At 45.7% G+C, this 17994-nt stretch overlaps 1 protein-coding gene across 4 annotated transcripts in view; it reads left to right on the top strand.

Annotated features, from left to right (window-relative positions):
* radil (Ras association and DIL domains) overlaps positions 1–17994 on the top strand; it is a 109157-nt gene that overhangs the window by 8379 nt on the left and 82784 nt on the right. The window lies entirely within an intron of this gene.

Genomic DNA, 17994 nt, shown 5'->3' with positions numbered 1-17994 from the left:
CACTCTACATTAGTAGTAGTGATACCACTCTACATTAGTAGTAGTGATGCCACTCTACATTAGTAGTAGTGATACCACTCTACATTAGTAGTAGTGATACCACTCTACATTAGTAGTAGTGATGCCACTCTACATTAGTAGTAGTGATGCCACTCTACATTAGTAGTAGTGATATCACTCTACATTAGTAGTCGTGATACCGACACTACCACTCTACATTAGTAGTAGTGATACCACTCTACATTAGTAGTAGTGATACCACTCTACATTAGTAGTAGTGATACCAACACTACCACTCTACATTAGTAGTAGTGATACCACTCTACATTAGTAGTAGTGATACCAACACTACCACTCTACATTAGTAGTAGTGATGCCACTCTACATTAGTAGTAGTGATGCCACTCTACATTAGTAGTAGTGATGCCACTCTACATTAGTAGTAGTGATACCAACACTACCACTCTACATTAGTAGTAGTGATACCAACACTACCACTCTACATTAGTAGTAGTGATACCAACACTACCACTCTACATTAGTAGTAGTGATACCAACACTACCACTCTACATTAGTAGTAGTGATACCACTCTACATTAGTAGTAGTGATACCAACACTACCACTCTACATTAGTAGTAGTGATACCACTCTACATTAGTAGTAGTGATACCACTCTACATTAGTAGTAGTGATACCACTCTACATTAGTAGTAGTGATACCACTCTACATTAGTAGTAGTGATACCAACACTACCACTCTACATTAGTAGTAGTGATACCACTCTACATTAGTAGTAGTGATACCACTCTACATTAGTAGTAGTGATACCACTCTACATTAGTAGTAGTGATACCACTCTACATTAGTAGTAGTGATACCACTCTACATTAGTAGTAGTGATACCACTCTACATTAGTAGTAGTGATACCACTCTACATTAGTAGTAGTGATACCACTCTACATTAGTAGTAGTGATACCACTCTACATTAGTAGTAGTGATGCCACTCTACATTAGTAGTAGTGATACCACTCTACATTAGTAGTAGTGATACCACTCTACATTAGTAGTAGTGATACCACTCTACATTAGTAGTAGTGATACCACTCTACATTAGTAGTAGTGATACCACTCTACATTAGTAGTAGTGATACCACTCATCATTAGTAGTAGTGATACCACTCTACATTAGTAGTAGTGATACCAACACTACCACTCTACATTAGTAGTAGTGATACCAACACTACCACTCTACATTAGTAGTAGTGATACCACTCTACATTAGTAGTAGTGATACCACTCTACATTAGTAGTAGTGATACCACTCTACATTAGTAGTAGTGATACCACTCTACATTAGTAGTAGTGATACCACTCTACATTAGTAGTAGTGATCCCACTCTACATTAGTAGTAGTGATACCACTCTACATTAGTAGTAGTGATACCACTCTACATTAGTAGTAGTGATGCCACTCTACATTAGTAGTAGTGATACCACTCTACATTAGTAGTAGTGATGCCACTCTACATTAGTGGTAGTGATACCACTCTACATTAGTAGTAGTGATGCCACTCTACATTAGTAGTAGTGATACCACTCTACATTAGTAGTAGTGATACCACTCTACATTAGTAGTAGTGATGCCACTCTACATTAGTAGTAGTGATACCACTCTACATTAGTAGTAGTGATACCACTCTACATTAGTAGTAGTGATACCACTCTACATTAGTAGTAGTGATACCAACGCTACCACTCTACATTAGTAGTAGTGATACCACTCTACATTAGTAGTAGTGATACCACTCTACATTAGTAGTAGTGATACCACTCTACATTAGTAGTAGTGATACCAACGCTACCACTCTACATTAGTAGTAGTGATACCACTCTACATTAGTAGTAGTGATACCACTCTACATTAGTAGTAGTGATACCACTCTACATTAGTAGTAGTGATACCACTCTACATTAGTAGTAGTGATACCACTCTACATTAGTAGTAGTGATACCACTCTACATTAGTAGTAGTGATACCACTCTACATTAGTAGTAGTGATACCACTCTACATTAGTAGTAGTGATACCACTCTACATTAGTAGTAGTGATACCACTCTACATTAGTAGTAGTGATACCAACGCTACCACTCTACATTAGTAGTAGTGATACCACTCTACATTAGTAGTAGTGATACCACTCTACATTAGTAGTAGTGATACCACTCTACATTAGTAGTAGTGATACCACTCTACATTAGTAGTAGTGATACCACTCTACATTAGTAGTAGTGATACCACTCTACATTAGTAGTAGTGATACCACTCTACATTAGTAGTAGTGATACCACTCTACATTAGTAGTAGTGATACCACTCTACATTAGTAGTAGTGATACCACTCTACATTAGTAGTAGTGATACCACTCTACATTAGTAGTAGTGATACCACTCTACATTAGTAGTAGTGATACCACTCTACATTAGTAGTAGTGATGCCACTCTACATTAGTAGTAGTGATACCACTCTACATTAGTAGTAGTGATACCACTCTACATTAGTAGTAGTGATGCCACTCTACATTAGTAGTAGTGATGCCACTCTACATTAGTAGTAGTGATATCACTCTACATTAGTAGTCGTGATACCGACACTACCACTCTACATTAGTAGTAGTGATACCACTCTACATTAGTAGTAGTGATACCACTCTACATTAGTAGTAGTGATACCAACACTACCACTCTACATTAGTAGTAGTGATACCACTCTACATTAGTAGTAGTGATACCAACACTACCACTCTACATTAGTAGTAGTGATGCCACTCTACATTAGTAGTAGTGATGCCACTCTACATTAGTAGTAGTGATGCCACTCTACATTAGTAGTAGTGATACCACTCTACATTAGTAGTAGTGATACCACTCTACATTAGTAGTAGTGATACCACTCTACATTAGTAGTAGTGATACCAACACTACCACTCTACATTAGTAGTAGTGATACCGACACTACCTCTCTACGTTAGTAGTAGTGATACCACTCTACATTAGTAGTAGCGATACCACTCTACATTAGTAGTCTGAATATGTAGAACCAGGAACAGATATAGCCCTTGGTTCACTCCAGACCTGACTGACCAGCACAAAAACATCCCGTAGCGTTCTGCATTATCATCGAATAGCCCCCGTGATTTTCAACTTTTCAGGGAAGTTAGGAACCAATATACACAAGCAGTTAGGAAAGCTAAGGCTCGCTTTTTCAAACAGAAATTTGCATGCTGAAACTGAAAAACGTTATAGGATGCTGTAAAGTCCATGGAGAATTAGAGCACCTCCTCCCAGCTGCCCACTGCAATGAGGCTCGGAAACACTGTCACCACCAATAAATCCACGATAATTGAGAACTTCACTTCCATTTTTCTGTTGCTGGCCATGCTTTCCACCTGGGTACCCCTACCCCGGTCAACTGCCCTGCACCCCCCACAGCAACTCGCCCACACCTCCCTCACTTCTACTTCACCTATATACATTCAGCTGATGTTCTGAAAGAGCTGCAAAATCTGACTCGTACAAATCAGCTGGGCTAGACAATCTGGACCATCTCTTTCTTACCCCTATTACTAGCCTGTTCAACCTCTCTTTGGTATCGTGAGATTCCGAAAGATTGGAAAGCTGCCACGGTCATCACCCTCTTCAAAGGGGGAGACACTCTAGACCCAAACTGCTACAGACCTATATCTATCCTTCCCTGCCTTTCTAAGGTCTTCGAAAGCCAAGTTAACAATTGCTTGCTCTTAAATGCAAGTAAAACTAAATGCATGCTCTTCAACCCACCACTGCAACCTGTATCCTCTCGTTGGCTGGTCCTCGCTTCATACTTGTTGCCAAACCCATGGCTCCAGGTCATCTATAAGTCTCTGCTAGGCAAAACCCCGCCTTCACTGGTCACCATAGCAGCACCCACCCGCAGCATGCGCTCCAGCAGCTATATTTCACTGATCACCCCCAAAGCTAATTCCTACTTTGGCCGCCTTTCCTTCCAGTTCTCCGCTGCCAATGACTGGAACGAACTGCAAAAATCGCTGAAGTTGGAGACATATATCTCCCTCACTAACTTCAAGCACCAGCTGTCAGAGCAGCTCACAGATCATTGCACCTGTACATAGCCCATCTGTAAATAGCCCATCCAACTACCTCATCCCCGCATTGTATTTATTTATTTATTTTGCTCCTTTGCACCCCAGTATCTCTACTTGCACATTCATCTTCTTCACATCTTTCACTCCAGTGTTTAATTTCTATATTGTAATTACCTCGCCACTATGGCCTATTGTATTGCCTTACCTCCCTTATCTTATCTCATTTGTACACACTTTATATAGACTTTTTTTCTTATTCTGGTTTTGACTGTACATTTGTTTACTCCATGTGTAACTCTGTTTTGTTGTTTGTGTCGCACTGCTTTGCTTTATCTTGGCCAGGTCGCAGTTGTAAATGAGAACTTTCTCAACTGGCCTACCTGGTTAAATAAAGGTGAAATATATATATATATATTTATATATATATATATATTTAACAAATAGTATCTAGGCATCAACAAGGTCTGAGGAGGATGTCTCTGACAGTCAATAGTGTTGGAAATCTCAGACCTTGGAGCATCGTTCCTAGGCAACAAATGAGGTCTGGGGGAAGATGTCTCTGACATTTCCAAATGTAAGGAAAATTGCTCCGGGGAAGGTTCTCTTCAAACAGACAAGTCTCACAACAAATCACACATTTGTGTAGGCGGGGCTTAAAATGCTGTTGTGCTCCTGTTTAACTACAACAAGCTGATACGGCAGTGACATTACTGGTGACTTGCTTCGCATTTCCAACTCTTCCTTTCTGTCCCAACTGATGCGCAACTTGTACAGAATTGTTAAACTGGAGCATTGGTACACTGCCGGAAGCAACCCGTCTGTCTAGAGAGACTAGTCACCTGTCTGTTTAGAGAAACATGTGACCCATCTGTCTAGAGAGACTAGTGATCCGTCTGTCTGGAGAGACTAGTGACCTGTCTGTCTGGAGAGACTAGTGACCCATCTGTCTAGAGAGACTAGTCACCTGTCTGTTTAGAGAAACTAGTGATCCATCTGTCTGGAGAGACTAGTGACCCGTCTGTTTAGAGAGACTAGTGACCTGTCTGTTTAGAGAGACTAGTGACCCGTCTGTCTAGAGAGACTAGTGACCCGTCTGTCTGGAGTGACTGGAGAGACTAGTGACCCGTCTGTCTGGAGTGACTGGAGAGACTAGTGACCCATCTGTCTAGAGAGACCAGTGACCCGTCTGTCTAGAGAGACTAGTGACCCGTCTGTCTGGAGTGACTGGAGAGACTAGTGACCCGTCTGTCTAGAGAGACTAGTGACCCATCTGTCTGGAGTGACTGGAGAGACTAGTGACCCGTCTGTCTAGAGAGACTAGTGACCAGTCTGTCTGGAGTGACTGGAGAGACTAGTGACCCGTCTGTCTAGAGAGACTAGTGACCCGTCTGTCTGGAGTGACTGGAGAGACTAGTGACCCGTCTGTCTAGAGAGACTAGTGACCCGTCTGTCTGGAGTGACTGGAGAGACTAGTGACCCGTCTGTCTAGAGAGACTAGTGACCCGTCTGTCTGGAGTGACTGGAGAGACTAGTGACCCGTCTGTCTAGAGAGACTAGTGACCCGTCTGTCTAGAGAGACTAGTGACCCGTCTGTCTGGAGTGACTGGAGAGACTAGTGACCCGTCTGTCTAGAGAGACTAGTGACCCGTCTGTCTGGAGTGACTGGAGAGTGACTGGAGAGACTAGTGACCCGTCTGTCTAGAGAGACTAGTGACCCGTCTGTCTGGAGTGACTGGAGAGACTAGTGACCCGTCTGTCTAGAGAGACTAGTGACCCGTCTGTCTAGAGAGACTAGTGACCCGTCTGTCTGGAGTGACTGGAGAGACTAGTGACCCGTCTGTCTAGAGAGACTAGTGACCCGTCTGTCTAGAGAGACTAGTCACCTGTCTGTTTAGAGAGACTAGTGACCCGTCTGTCTGGAGAGACTGGAGAGACTAGTGACCCGTCTGACTGGAGAGACTAGTGACCCGTCTGTCTAGAGAGACTGGAGAGACTAGTGACCCGTCTGACTGGAGAGACTAGTGACCCGTCTGACTGGAGAGACTAGTGACCCGTCTGTCTAGTCAGTCTAGGATACATCAGTGTTAGAGGAGAGACTAGTGACCAGTCTGTCTGGAGAGACTAGTGACCCGTCTGTCTGGAGAGACTAGTGACCCGTCTGTCTAGTCAGTCTAGGATACATCAGTGTTAGAGGAGAGACTAGTGACCAGTCTGTCTAGTCAGTCTAGGATACATCAGTGTTAGAGGAGAGACTAGTGACCAGTCTGTCTAGTCAGTCTAGGATACATCAGTGTTAGAGGAGAGACTAGTGACCAGTCTGTCTAGTCAGTCTAGGATACATCAGTGTTAGAGGAGAGACTAGTGACCCGTCTGTCTAGTCAGTCTAGGATACATCAGTGTTAGAGGAGAGACTAGTGACCAGTCTGTCTGGAGAGACTAGTGACCCGTCTGTCTAGTCAGTCTAGGATACATCAGTGTTAGAGGAGAGACTAGTGACCAGTCTGTCTAGTCAGTCTAGGATACATCAGTGTTAGAGGAGAGACTAGTGACCAGTCTGTCTAGTCAGTCTAGGATACATCAGTGTTAGAGGAGAGACTAGTGACCAGTCTGTCTAGTCAGTCTAGGATACATCAGTGTTAGAGGAGAGACTAGTGACCCATCTGTCTGGAGAGACTAGTGACCCGTCTGTCTAGTCAGTCTAGGATACATCAGTGTTAGAGGAGAGACTAGTTACCAGTCTGTCTGGAGAGACTAGTGACCCGTCTGTCTAGTCAGTCTAGGATACATCAGTGTTAGAGGAGAGACTAGTGACCAGTCTGTCTGGAGAGACTAGTGACCCGTCTGTCTGGAGAGACTAGTGACCAGTCTGTCTAGTCAGTCTAGGATACATCAGTGTTAGAGGAGAGACTAGTGACCAGTCTGTCTGGAGAGACTAGTGACCCGTCTGTCTGGAGAGACTAGTGACCAGTCTGTCTAGTCAGTCTAGGAAACATCAGTGTTAGAGGAGAGACTAGTGACCCGTCTGTCTAGTCAGTCTAGGATACATCAGTGTTAGAGGAGAGACTAGTGACCAGTCTGTCTGGAGAGACTAGTGACCCGTCTGTCTAGTCATTCTAGGATACATCAGTGTTAGAGGAGAGACTAGTGACCCGTCTGTCTGGAGAGACTAGTGACCCGTCTGTCTGGAGAGACTAGTGACCCGTCTGTCTGGAGAGACTAGTGACCCGTCTGTCTAGTCAGTCTAGGATACATCAATGTTAGAGGAGAGACTAGTGACCAGTCTGTCTAGTCAGTCTAGGATACATCAGTGTTAGAGGAGAGACTAGTGACCCGTCTGTCAGGAGAGACTAGTGACCCTTCTGTCTGGAGAGACTAGTGACCCGTCTGTCTAGTCAGTCTAGGATACATCAGTGTTAGAGGAGAGACTAGTGACCCGTCTGTCTGGAGAGACTAGTGACCCGTCTGTCTAGTCAGTCTAGGATACATCAGTGTTAGAGGAGAGACTAGTGACCCGTCTGTCTAGAGAGACTAGTGACCCGTCTGTCTAGTCAGTCTAGGATACATCAGTGTTAGAGGAGAGACTAGTGACCAGTCTGTCTAGTCAGTCTAGGATACATCAGTGTTAGAGGAGAGACTAGTGACCAGTCTGTCTGGAGAGACTAGTGAACCGTCTGTCTAGTCAGTCTAGGATACATCATTGTTAGAGGAGAGACTAGTGACCAGTCTGTCTAGTCAGTCTAGGATACATCAGTGTTAGAGGAGAGACTAGTGACCAGTCTGTCTAGTCAGTCTAGGATACATCAGTGTTAGAGGAGAGACTAGTGACCAGTCTGTCTAGTCAGTCTAGGATACATCAGTGTTAGAGGAGAGACTAGTGACCCGTCTGTCTAGTCAGTCTAGGATACATCAGTGTTAGAGGAGAGACTAGTGACCAGTCTGTCTGGAGAGACTAGTGACCCGTCTGTCTAGTCATTCTAGGATACATCAGTGTTAGAGGAGAGACTAGTGACCAGTCTGTCTGGAGAGACTAGTGACCCGTCTGTCTGGAGAGACTAGTGACCCGTCTGTCTAGTCAGTCTAGGATACATCAGTGTTAGAGGAGAGACTAGTGACCAGTCTGTCTAGTCAGTCTAGGATACATCAGTGTTAGAGGAGAGACTAGTGACCAGTCTGTCTGGAGAGACTAGTGACCTGTCTGTCTAGTCAGTCTAGGATACATCAGTGTTAGAGGAGAGACTAGTGACCCGTCTGTCTGGAGAGACTAGTGACCAGTCTGTCTAGTCAGTCTAGGATACATCAGTGTTAGAGGAGAGACTAGTGACCAGTCTGTCTGGAGAGACTAGTGACCCGTCTGTCTGGAGAGACTAGTGACCCGTCTGTCTAGTCAGTCTAGGATACATCAGTGTTAGAGGAGAGACTAGTGACCAGTCTGTCTGGAGAGACTAGTGACCCGTCTGTCTAGTCAGTCTAGGATACATCAGTGTTAGAGGAGAGACTAGTGACCAGTCTGTCTAGTCAGTCTAGGATACATCAGTGTTAGAGGAGAGACTAGTGACCAGTCTGTCTAGTCAGTCTAGTATACATCAGTGTTAGAGGAGAGACTAGTGACCAGTCTGTCTAGTCAGTCTAGGATACATCAGTGTTAGAGGAGAGACTAGTGACCAGTCTGTCTAGTCAGTCTAGGATACATCAGTGTTAGAGGAGAGACTAGTTACCCGTCTGTCTGGAGAGACTAGTGACCAGTCTGTCTAGTCAGTCTAGGAGACATCAGTGTTAGAGGAGAGACTAGTTACCCGTCTGTCTGGAGAGACTAGTGACCAGTCTGTCTGGAGAGACTAGTGACCTGTCTGTCTAGTCAGTCTAGGATACATCAGTGTTAGAGGAGAGACTAGCGACCCGTCTGTCTGGAGAGACTAGTGACCAGTCTGTCTGGAGAGACTAGTGACCTGTCTGTCTAGTCAGTCTAGGATACATCAGTGTTAGAGGAGAGACTAGTGACCCGTCTGTCTGGAGAGACTAGCGACCCGTCTGTCTGGAGAGACTAGTGACCAGTCTGTCTAGTCAGTCTAGGATACATCAGTGTTAGAGGAGAGACTAGTGACCAGTCTGTCTAGTCAGTCTAGGATACATCAGTGTTAGAGGAGAGACTAGTGACCCGTCTGTCTGGAGAGACTAGTGACCAGTCTGTCTAGTCAGTCTAGGATACATCAGTGTTAGAGGAGAGACTAGTGACCAGTCTGTCTGGAGAGACTAGTGACCCGTCTGTCTAGTCAGTCTAGGATACATCAGTGTTAGAGGAGAGACTAGTTACCCGTCTGTCTGGAGAGACTAGTGACCAGTCTGTCTAGTCAGTCTAGGATACATCAGTGTTAGAGGAGAGACTAGTGACCAGTCTGTCTGGAGAGACTAGTGACCAGTCTGTCTAGTCAGTCTAGGATACATCAGTGTTAGAGGAGAGACTAGTGACCCGTCTGTCTAGTCAGTCTAGGATACATCAGTGTTAGAGGAGAGACTAGTGACCAGTCTGTCTGGAGAGACTAGTGACCCGTCTGTCTGGAGAGACTAGTGACCCTTCTGTCTGGAGAGACTAGTGACCCTTCTGTCTGGAGAGACTAGTGACCAGTCTGTCTAGTCAGTCTAGGATACATCAGTGTTAGAGGAGAGACTAGTGACCCTTCTGTCTAGTCAGTCTAGGATACATCAGTGTTAGAGGAGAGACTAGTGACCCGTCTGTCTAGAGAGACTAGTGACCCGTCTGTCTGGAGAGACTAGTGACCCTTCTGTCTAGTCAGTCTAGGATACATCAGTGTTAGAGGAGAGACTAGCGACCCGTCTGTCTTGTCAGTCTAGGATACATCAGTGTTAGAGATATAGACTTGAGCAATTACGGCAGCAAACGTTTGATCAGTGACTATTACATGGATTCAATACACAGATAGATTCCACTTGCAACCTTCCCCATCACACAGTGGTGACAGTTCAGTCATCATAGCACTAACACACTCCTCCACGCCCATCACACAGCGGGGACAGTTCAGTCATCATAGCACTAACACACTCCTCCACGCCCATCACACAGCGGGGACAGTTCAGTCATCATAGCACTAACACACTCCTCCACGCCCATCACACAGCGGGACAGTTCAGTCATCATAGCACTAACACACTCCTCCACGCCCATCACACAGCGGGGACAGTTCAGTCATCATAGCACTAACACACTCCTCCACGCCCATCACACAGCGGTGACAGTTCAGTCATCATAGCACTAACACACTCCTCCACGCCCATCACACAGCGGTGACAGTTCAGTCATCATAGCACTAACACACTCCTCCACGCCCATCACACAGCGGGGACAGTTCAGTCATCATAGCACTAACACACTCCTCCATGCCCATCACACAGCGGGGACAGTTCAGTCATCATAGCACTAACACACTCCTCCACGCCCATCACACAGCGGTGACAGTTCAGTCATCATAGCACTAACACACTCCTCCACGCCCGTCCTGTCCCTCCTCTCTCCATGTTACAGTGTTCATGGAAATACTGTATACTGACTCGGCTCTGGGTGCTGGCGAGCAGGGTGTGTGTATACCAGTGATGTAGTCAAGTCACTAAACTTCCAGTCCAAGTCCAGTCCAAAATCTCTAACATTTGAGTCCAAGTCCGAGAGAAAGCAAAGTAGGGCTAGAAAGATAAGTAGGGCCATAAAGCTAAGTAAGGCTATAAAGCTAAGTAGGGCCAGAAAGCTAAGTAGGGCCAGAAGGCTAAGTAGGGCCAGAAAGCTAAGTAGGGCCAGAAAGCTAAGTAGGGCCAGAAAGCTAAGTAGGGCCAGAAAGCTAAGTAGGGCATGAAAGCTAAGTAATGCTATAAAGCTAAGTAGGGCCAGAAAGCTAAGTAGGGCCAGAAAGCTAAGTAGGGCTAGAAAGCTAAGTAGGGTTAGAAAGCTAAGTAGGGTTAGAAAGCTAAGTAGGGCTAGAAAGCTAAGTAGGGCCAGAAAGCTAAGTAGGGCCAGAAAGCTAAGTAGGGCCAGAAAGCTAAGGCCAGAAGGCTAAGTAGGGCCAGAAAGCTAAGTAGGGCCAGAAAGCTAATTAGGGCCAGAAAGCTAAGTCGGGCCAGAAAGCTAAGTCGGGCCAGAAAGCTAAGTCGGGCCAGAAAGCTAAGTCGGGCCAGAAGGCTAAGTCGGGCCAGAAGGCTAAGTAAGGCCAGAAAGCTAAGTAGGGCCAGAAGGCTTAGTAGGGCCAGAAAGCTAAGTAGGGCCAGAAAGCTATGTAGGGCCAGAAAGCTAAGTAGGGCCAGAATGCTAAGTACAGCTAGACTGCTTATATTGTAGCTATCTAATGCAAGGAAGAGAGACTTTCTGACAACACAGTCGCCAATCGTCGAGTCGAGTCACGGAAATCGTGATTTGAGTCAAACAAGTCCTGGATTCAGGTACTACAACACTGCTGTACCCACTCTGTGTGTGTGTGTCTCACAGCGCTGAGTTAACGGATAAGGTGCTCACCAAACTATGTTGCCAAACCTTACATCTTAAAGGGGGAATGCACTATGCTTACCGTGTTCACACACGCCAGCACCACAGACCCTTAGTGTGTTTTTCTAACGAACCAAATCCGTGTTCTCCTTAGCGTGTTCTTAGCATGTGCATGCCAGACTGTACCATGTATGTGTAGTGTCTGGGGGGTGTTTCTGAGACACCCCTCTCTGCCCTGTCCTTCCGTAGGACCCAAAACACCCCCCTTCCTCGCAGCTCTAATGGTCCGGTCTGGCCTAGGTAGAATCATCTCCTCCCCTCTGCGTTCCGGCCGGGTGGTACAGCCCAACACCCCTGGCTCTAAAGGTGGGCGTAGCCGGGTGGTACAGCCCAACACCCCTGGCTCTAAAGGTGGGCGTGGCCACAGGTAGGGTGTCTGTCACCTGTCACCTGGCTGTCTGTCTGTCATCACCCGCGGAGACTATCTGGAATGGCTCGAGAACCCCCCCCCGTCACCCTCCCCATCCCCCCCCCCCTCTGCCTCCGCGTCGCCTAAACCCTGTCAACCCATCCACAACATCACTACATTCTACAGGACCACATTCTACAGCTCAGTGTATATAGTCTCTGTCTCTGTGTCGCCTAAACCCTGTCAACCCATCCACAACATCACTACATTCTACAGCTCAGTGTATATAGTCTCTGTCTCTGTGTTGCCTAAACCCTGTCAACCCATCCACAACATCACTACATTCTACAGCTCAGTGTATATAGTCTCTGTCTCTGTGTTATGTGGTTGCTATGGGTGTTGTCTCTGTGTTATGTGGTTGCTGTGGGTCTTCTCTCTGTTATGTGGTTGCTATGGGTCTTGTCTCTGTTATGTGGTTGCTAAGGGTCTTGTCTCTCTGTTATGTGGTTGCTATGGGTCTTGTCTCTCTGTTATGTGGTTGCTATGGGTCTTGTCCCTGTTATGTGGTTGCTATGGGTATTGTCTCTGTTATGTGGTTGCTATGGGTATTGTCTCTGTTATGTGGTTGCTAAGGGTCTCCGTGTTATGTGGTTGCTATGGGTCTTGTCTCTGTTATGTGGTTGCTTTGGGTCTTGTCTTTGTTATGTGGTTGCTATGGGTCTTGTCTCTGTTATGTGGTTGCTGTGGGTCTTGTCTCTGTTATGTGGTTGCTGTGGGTCTTGTCTCTGTGTTTTGTGGTTGCTATGGGTCTTGTCTCTGTGTTATGTGGTTGCTATGAGTCTTGTCTCTGTGTTTTGTGGTTGCTATGGGTCTTGTATCTCTGTTATGTGGTTGCTAAGGGTCTTGTCTCTGTGTTATGTGGTTGCTGTGGTTCTTGTCTCCGTGTTATGTGGTTGCTATGGGTGTTGTCTCCGTGTTATGTGGTTGCTATGGGTCTTGTATCTGTGTTTTGTGGTTGCTATGGGTATTGTCTCTGTGTTATGTGGTTGCTATGGGTGTTGTCTCTGTGTTATGTCATTGCTATGGGTGTTGTCTCTGTGTTATGTAGTTGCTATGTGTCTTGTCTCTGTGTTTTGTGGTTGCTATGGGTCTTGTCTCTGTTATGTGGTTGCTATGGGTCTTGTATCTGTGTTATGTGGTTGCTAAGTGTCTTGTCTCTGTGTTATGTGGTTGCTATGGGTTTTGTCTCTGTGTTATGTGGTTGCTATGGGTCTTGTCTCTGGGTTATGTGGTTGCTATGGGTCTTGCCTCTGTGTTATGTGGTTGCTGTGGTTCTTGTCTCTGTGTTATATGGTTGCTATGGGTGTTGTCTCCGTGTTATGTGGTTGCTATGTATGTTGTCTCTGTGTTATGTGGTTGCTATGGGTGTTGTCTCTGTGTTATGTCGTTGCTATGGGTGTTGTCTCTGTGTTATGTAGTTGCTATGTGTCTTGTCTCTGTGTTTTGTGGTTGCTATGGGTCTTGTCTCTGTTATGTGGTTGCTATGGGTCTTGTATCTGTGTTATGTGGTTGCTAAGTGTCTTGTCTCTGTGTTATGTGGTTGCTATGGGTTTTGTCTCTGTGTTATGTGGTTGCTATGGGTCTTGTCTCTGGGTTATGTGGTTGCTATGGGTCTTGCCTCTGTGTTATGTGGTTGCTGTGGTTCTTGTCTCTGTGTTATATGGTTGCTATGGGTGTTGTCTCCGTGTTATGTGGTTGCTATGTATGTTGTCTCTGTGTTATGTGGTTGCTATGGGTCTTGTCTCTGTGTTATGTGGTTGCTGTGGGTCTTGTCTCTGTGTTATGTGGTTGCTATGGGTATTTTCTCCGTGTTATGTGGTTGCTATGGGTGTTGTCTCTGTGTTATGTGGTTGCTATGGGTCTTGTCTCTGGGTTATGAGGTTGCTATGTGTCTTGTCTCTGTGTTATGTGGTTGCTATGGGTCTTGTCTCTGTGTTATGTGGTTGCTGTGGTTCTTGTCTCCGTGTTATGTGGTTGCTATGGGTGTTGTCTCGGTGTTATGTGGTTGCTGTGGGTCTTGTCTCTGTGTTATGTGGTTGCTATGGGTGTTGTCTCTGTGTTATGTGGTTGCTATGGGTCTTGTCTCTGTGTTATGTGGTTGCTATGGGTGTTGTCTCTGTGTTATGTGGTTGCTATGGGTCTTGTCTCCGTGTTATGTGGTTGCTATGGGTCTTGTCTCTGGGTTATGTGGTTGCTATGGGTGTTGTCTCTGTGTTATGTGGTTGCTGTGGGTCTTGTCTCTGTGTTATGTGGTTGCTATGGGTGTTGTCTCAATGTTATGTGGTTGCTATGGGTGTTGTCTCAATGTTATGTGGTTGCTATGGGTGTTGTCTCTGTGTTATGTGGTTGTTGTTGGCCTTGTCTCTGTATTATGTGGTTGCTGTGGGTCTTGTCTCCGTGTTATGTGGTTGCTATGGGTCTTGTCTCTGTTATGTGGTTGCTGTGGGTCTTGTCTCTGTGTTATGTGGTTGCTGTGGGTCTTGCCTCTGTTATGTGGTTGTTGTTGGTCTTGTCTCTGTATTATGTGGTTGCTGTGGGTCTTGTCTCCGTGTTATGTGGTTGCTGTGGGTCTTGTCTCTGTTATGTGGTTGCTGTGGGTCTTGTCTCTGTGGTATGTGGTTTTTGTGGGTCTTGTCTCTGTGTTATGTGGTTTTTGTGGGTCTTGTCTCTGTGTTATGTGGTTGCTGTGGGTCTTGTCTCTGTGTTATGTGGTTGCTGTGGGTCTTGTCTCCGTGTTATGTGGTTGCTATGGGTCTTGTCTCTGTTATGTGATTGCTGTGGGTCTTGTCTCTGTGTTATGTGGTTGCTGTGGGTCTTGTCTCTGTGTTATGTGGTTGCTGTGGGTCTTGTCTCTGTGTTATGTGGTTGCTGTGGGTCTTGTCTCTGTGTTATGTGGTTGCTGTGGGTCTTGTCTCCGTGTTATGTGGTTGCTATGGGTCTTGTCTCTGTTATGTGGTTGCTGTGGGTCTTGTCTCTGTTATGTGGTTTCTGTGGGTCTTGTCTCTGTGTTATGTGGTTGCTGTGGGTCTTGTCTCTGTGTTATGTGGTTGCTGTGGGTCTTGTCTCTGTGTTATATGGTTGCTATGGGTGTTGTCTCTGTTATGTGGTTGCTATGTATGTTGTCTCTGTGTTATGTGGTTGCTATGGGTCTTGTCTCTGTGTTATGTGGTTGCTGTGGGTCTTGTCTCTGTGTTATGTGGTTGCTATGGGTGTTGTCTCTGTGTTATGTGGTTGCTATGGTCCTTTTATCTGTGTTATGTTGTTGCTAAGGGTCTTGTCTCTGTGTTATGTGGTTGCTGTGGTTCTTGTCTCCGTGTTATGTGGTTGCTATGGGTGTTGTCTCGGTGTTATGTGGTTGCTGTGGGTCTTGTCTCTGTGTTATGTGGTTGCTATGGGTGTTGTCTCTGTGTTATGTGGTTGCTATGGGTCTTGTCTCTGTGTTATGTGGTTGCTATGGGTCTTGTCTCTGGGTTATGTGGTTGATATGGGTGTTGTCTCTGGGTTATGTGGTTGCTATGGGTGTTGTCTCTGTGTTATGTGGTTGCTGTGGGTCTTGTCTCTGTGTTATGTGGTTGCTATGGGTGTTGTCTCAATGTTATGTGGTTGCTATGGGTGTTGTCTCAATGTTATGTGGTTGCTATGGGTGTTGTCTCTGTGTTATGTGGTTGTTGTTGGCCTTGTCTCTGTATTATGTGGTTGCTGTGGGTCTTGTCTCCGTGTTATGTGGTTGCTATGGGTCTTGTCTCTGTTATGTGGTTGCTGTGGGTCTTGTCTCTGTGTTATGTGGTTGCTGTGGGTCTTGTCTCTGTTATGTGGTTGTTGTTGGTCTTGTCTCTGTATTATGTGGTTGCTGTGGGTCTTGTCTCCGTGTTATGTGGTTGCTGTGGGTCTTGTCTCTGTTATGTGGTTGCTGTGGGTCTTGTCTCTGTGGTATGTGGTTTTTGTGGGTCTTGTCTCTGTGTTATGTGGTTTTTGTGGGTCTTGTCTCTGTGTTATGTGGTTGCTGTGGGTCTTGTCTCTGTGTTATGTGGTTGCTGTGGGTCTTGTCTCCGTGTTATGTGGTTGCTATGGGTCTTGTCTCTGTTATGTGATTGCTGTGGGTCTTGTCTCTGTGTTATGTGGTTGCTGTGGGTCTTGTCTCTGTGTTATGTGGTTGCTGTGGGTCTTGTCTCTGTGTTATGTGGTTGCTGTGGGTCTTGTCTCTGTGTTATGTGGTTGCTGTGGGTCTTGTCTCCGTGTTATGTGGTTGCTATGGGTCTTGTCTCTGTTATGTGGTTGCTGTGGGTCTTGTCTCTGTTATGTGGTTTCTGTGGGTCTTGTCTCTGTGTTATGTGGTTGCTATGGGTCTTGTCTCTGTTATGTGATTGCTGTGGGTCTTGTCTCTGTGTTATGTGGTTGCTGTGGGTCTTGTCTCTGTGTTATGTGGTTGCTGTGGGTCTTGTCTCTGTGTTATGTGGTTGCTGTGGGTCTTGTCTCTGTGTTATGTGGTTGCTGTGGGTCTTGTCTCCGTGTTATGTGGTTGCTATGGGTCTTGTCTCTGTTATGTGGTTGCTGTGGGTCTTGTCTCTGTTATGTGGTTTCTGTGGGTCTTGTCTCTGTGTTATGTGGTTGCTGTGGGTCTTGTCTCTGTGTTATGTGGTTGCTGTGGGTCTTGTCTCTGTGTTATATGGTTGCTATGGGTGTTGTCTCCGTGTTATGTGGTTGCTATGTATGTTGTCTCTGTGTTATGTGGTTGCTATGGGTCTTGTCTCTGTGTTATGTGGTTGCTGTGGGTCTTGTCTCTGTGTTATGTGGTTGCTATGGGTGTTGTCTCTGTGTTATGTGGTTGCTATGGTCCTTTTATCTGTGTTATGTGGTTGCTAAGGGTCTTGTCTCTGTGTTATGTGGTTGCTGTGGTTCTTGTCTCCGTGTTATGTGGTTGCTATGGGTGTTGTCTCGGTGTTATGTGGTTGCTGTGGGTCTTGTCTCTGTGTTATGTGGTTGCTATGGGTGTTGTCTCTGTGTTATGTGGTTGCTATGGGTCTTGTCTCTGTGTTATGTGGTTGCTATGGGTCTTGTCTCTGGGTTATGTGGTTGATATGGGTGTTGTCTCCGTGTTATGTGGTTGCTATGGGTCTTGTCTCTGGGTTATGTGGTTGCTATGGGTGTTGTCTCTGTGTTATGTGGTTGCTATGGGTGTTGTCTCAATGTTATGTGGTTGCTATGGGTGTTGTCTCAATGTTATGTGGTTGCTATGGGTGTTGTCTCTGTGTTATGTGGTTGTTGTTGGTCTTGTCTCTGTATTATGTGGTTGCTGTGGGTCTTGTCTCCGTGTTATGTGGTTGCTGTGGGTCTTGTCTCTGTTATGTGGTTGCTGTGGGTCTTGTCTCTGTGGTATGTGGTTTTTGTGGGTCTTGTCTCTGTGTTATGTGGTTGCTATGGGTCTTGTCTCTGTGTTATGTGGTTGCTATGGGTGTTGTCTCTGTGTTATGTGGTTGATATGGGTGTTGTCTCCGTGTTATGTGGTTGCTATGGGTCTTGTCTCTGGGTTATGTGGTTGCTATGGGTGTTGTCTCTGTGTTATGTGGTTGCTGTGGGTCTTGTCTCTGTGTTATGTGGTTGCTATGGGTGTTGTCTCAATGTTATGTGGTTGCTATGGGTGTTGTCTCAATGTTATGTGGTTGCTATGGGTGTTGTCTCTGTGTTATGTGGTTGTTGTTGGTCTTGTCTCTGTATTATGTGGTTGCTGTGGGTCTTGTCTCCGTGTTATGTGGTTGCTCTGGGTCTTGTCTCTGTTATGTGGTTGCTGTGGGTCTTGTCTCTGTGGTATGTGGTTTTTGTGGGTCTTGTCTCTGTGTTATGTGGTTGCTATGAGTGTTATCTCCGTGTGTTGTGGTTGCTATGGGTCTTGTCTCT

This window comes from Oncorhynchus masou, unplaced genomic scaffold, assembly GCF_036934945.1.
Source record: "Oncorhynchus masou masou isolate Uvic2021 unplaced genomic scaffold, UVic_Omas_1.1 unplaced_scaffold_446, whole genome shotgun sequence".
In the NCBI taxonomy this organism is placed as follows: Eukaryota; Metazoa; Chordata; class Actinopteri; order Salmoniformes; family Salmonidae; genus Oncorhynchus; species Oncorhynchus masou.
This window is presented reverse-complemented; position numbering and strand designations above follow the sequence as displayed.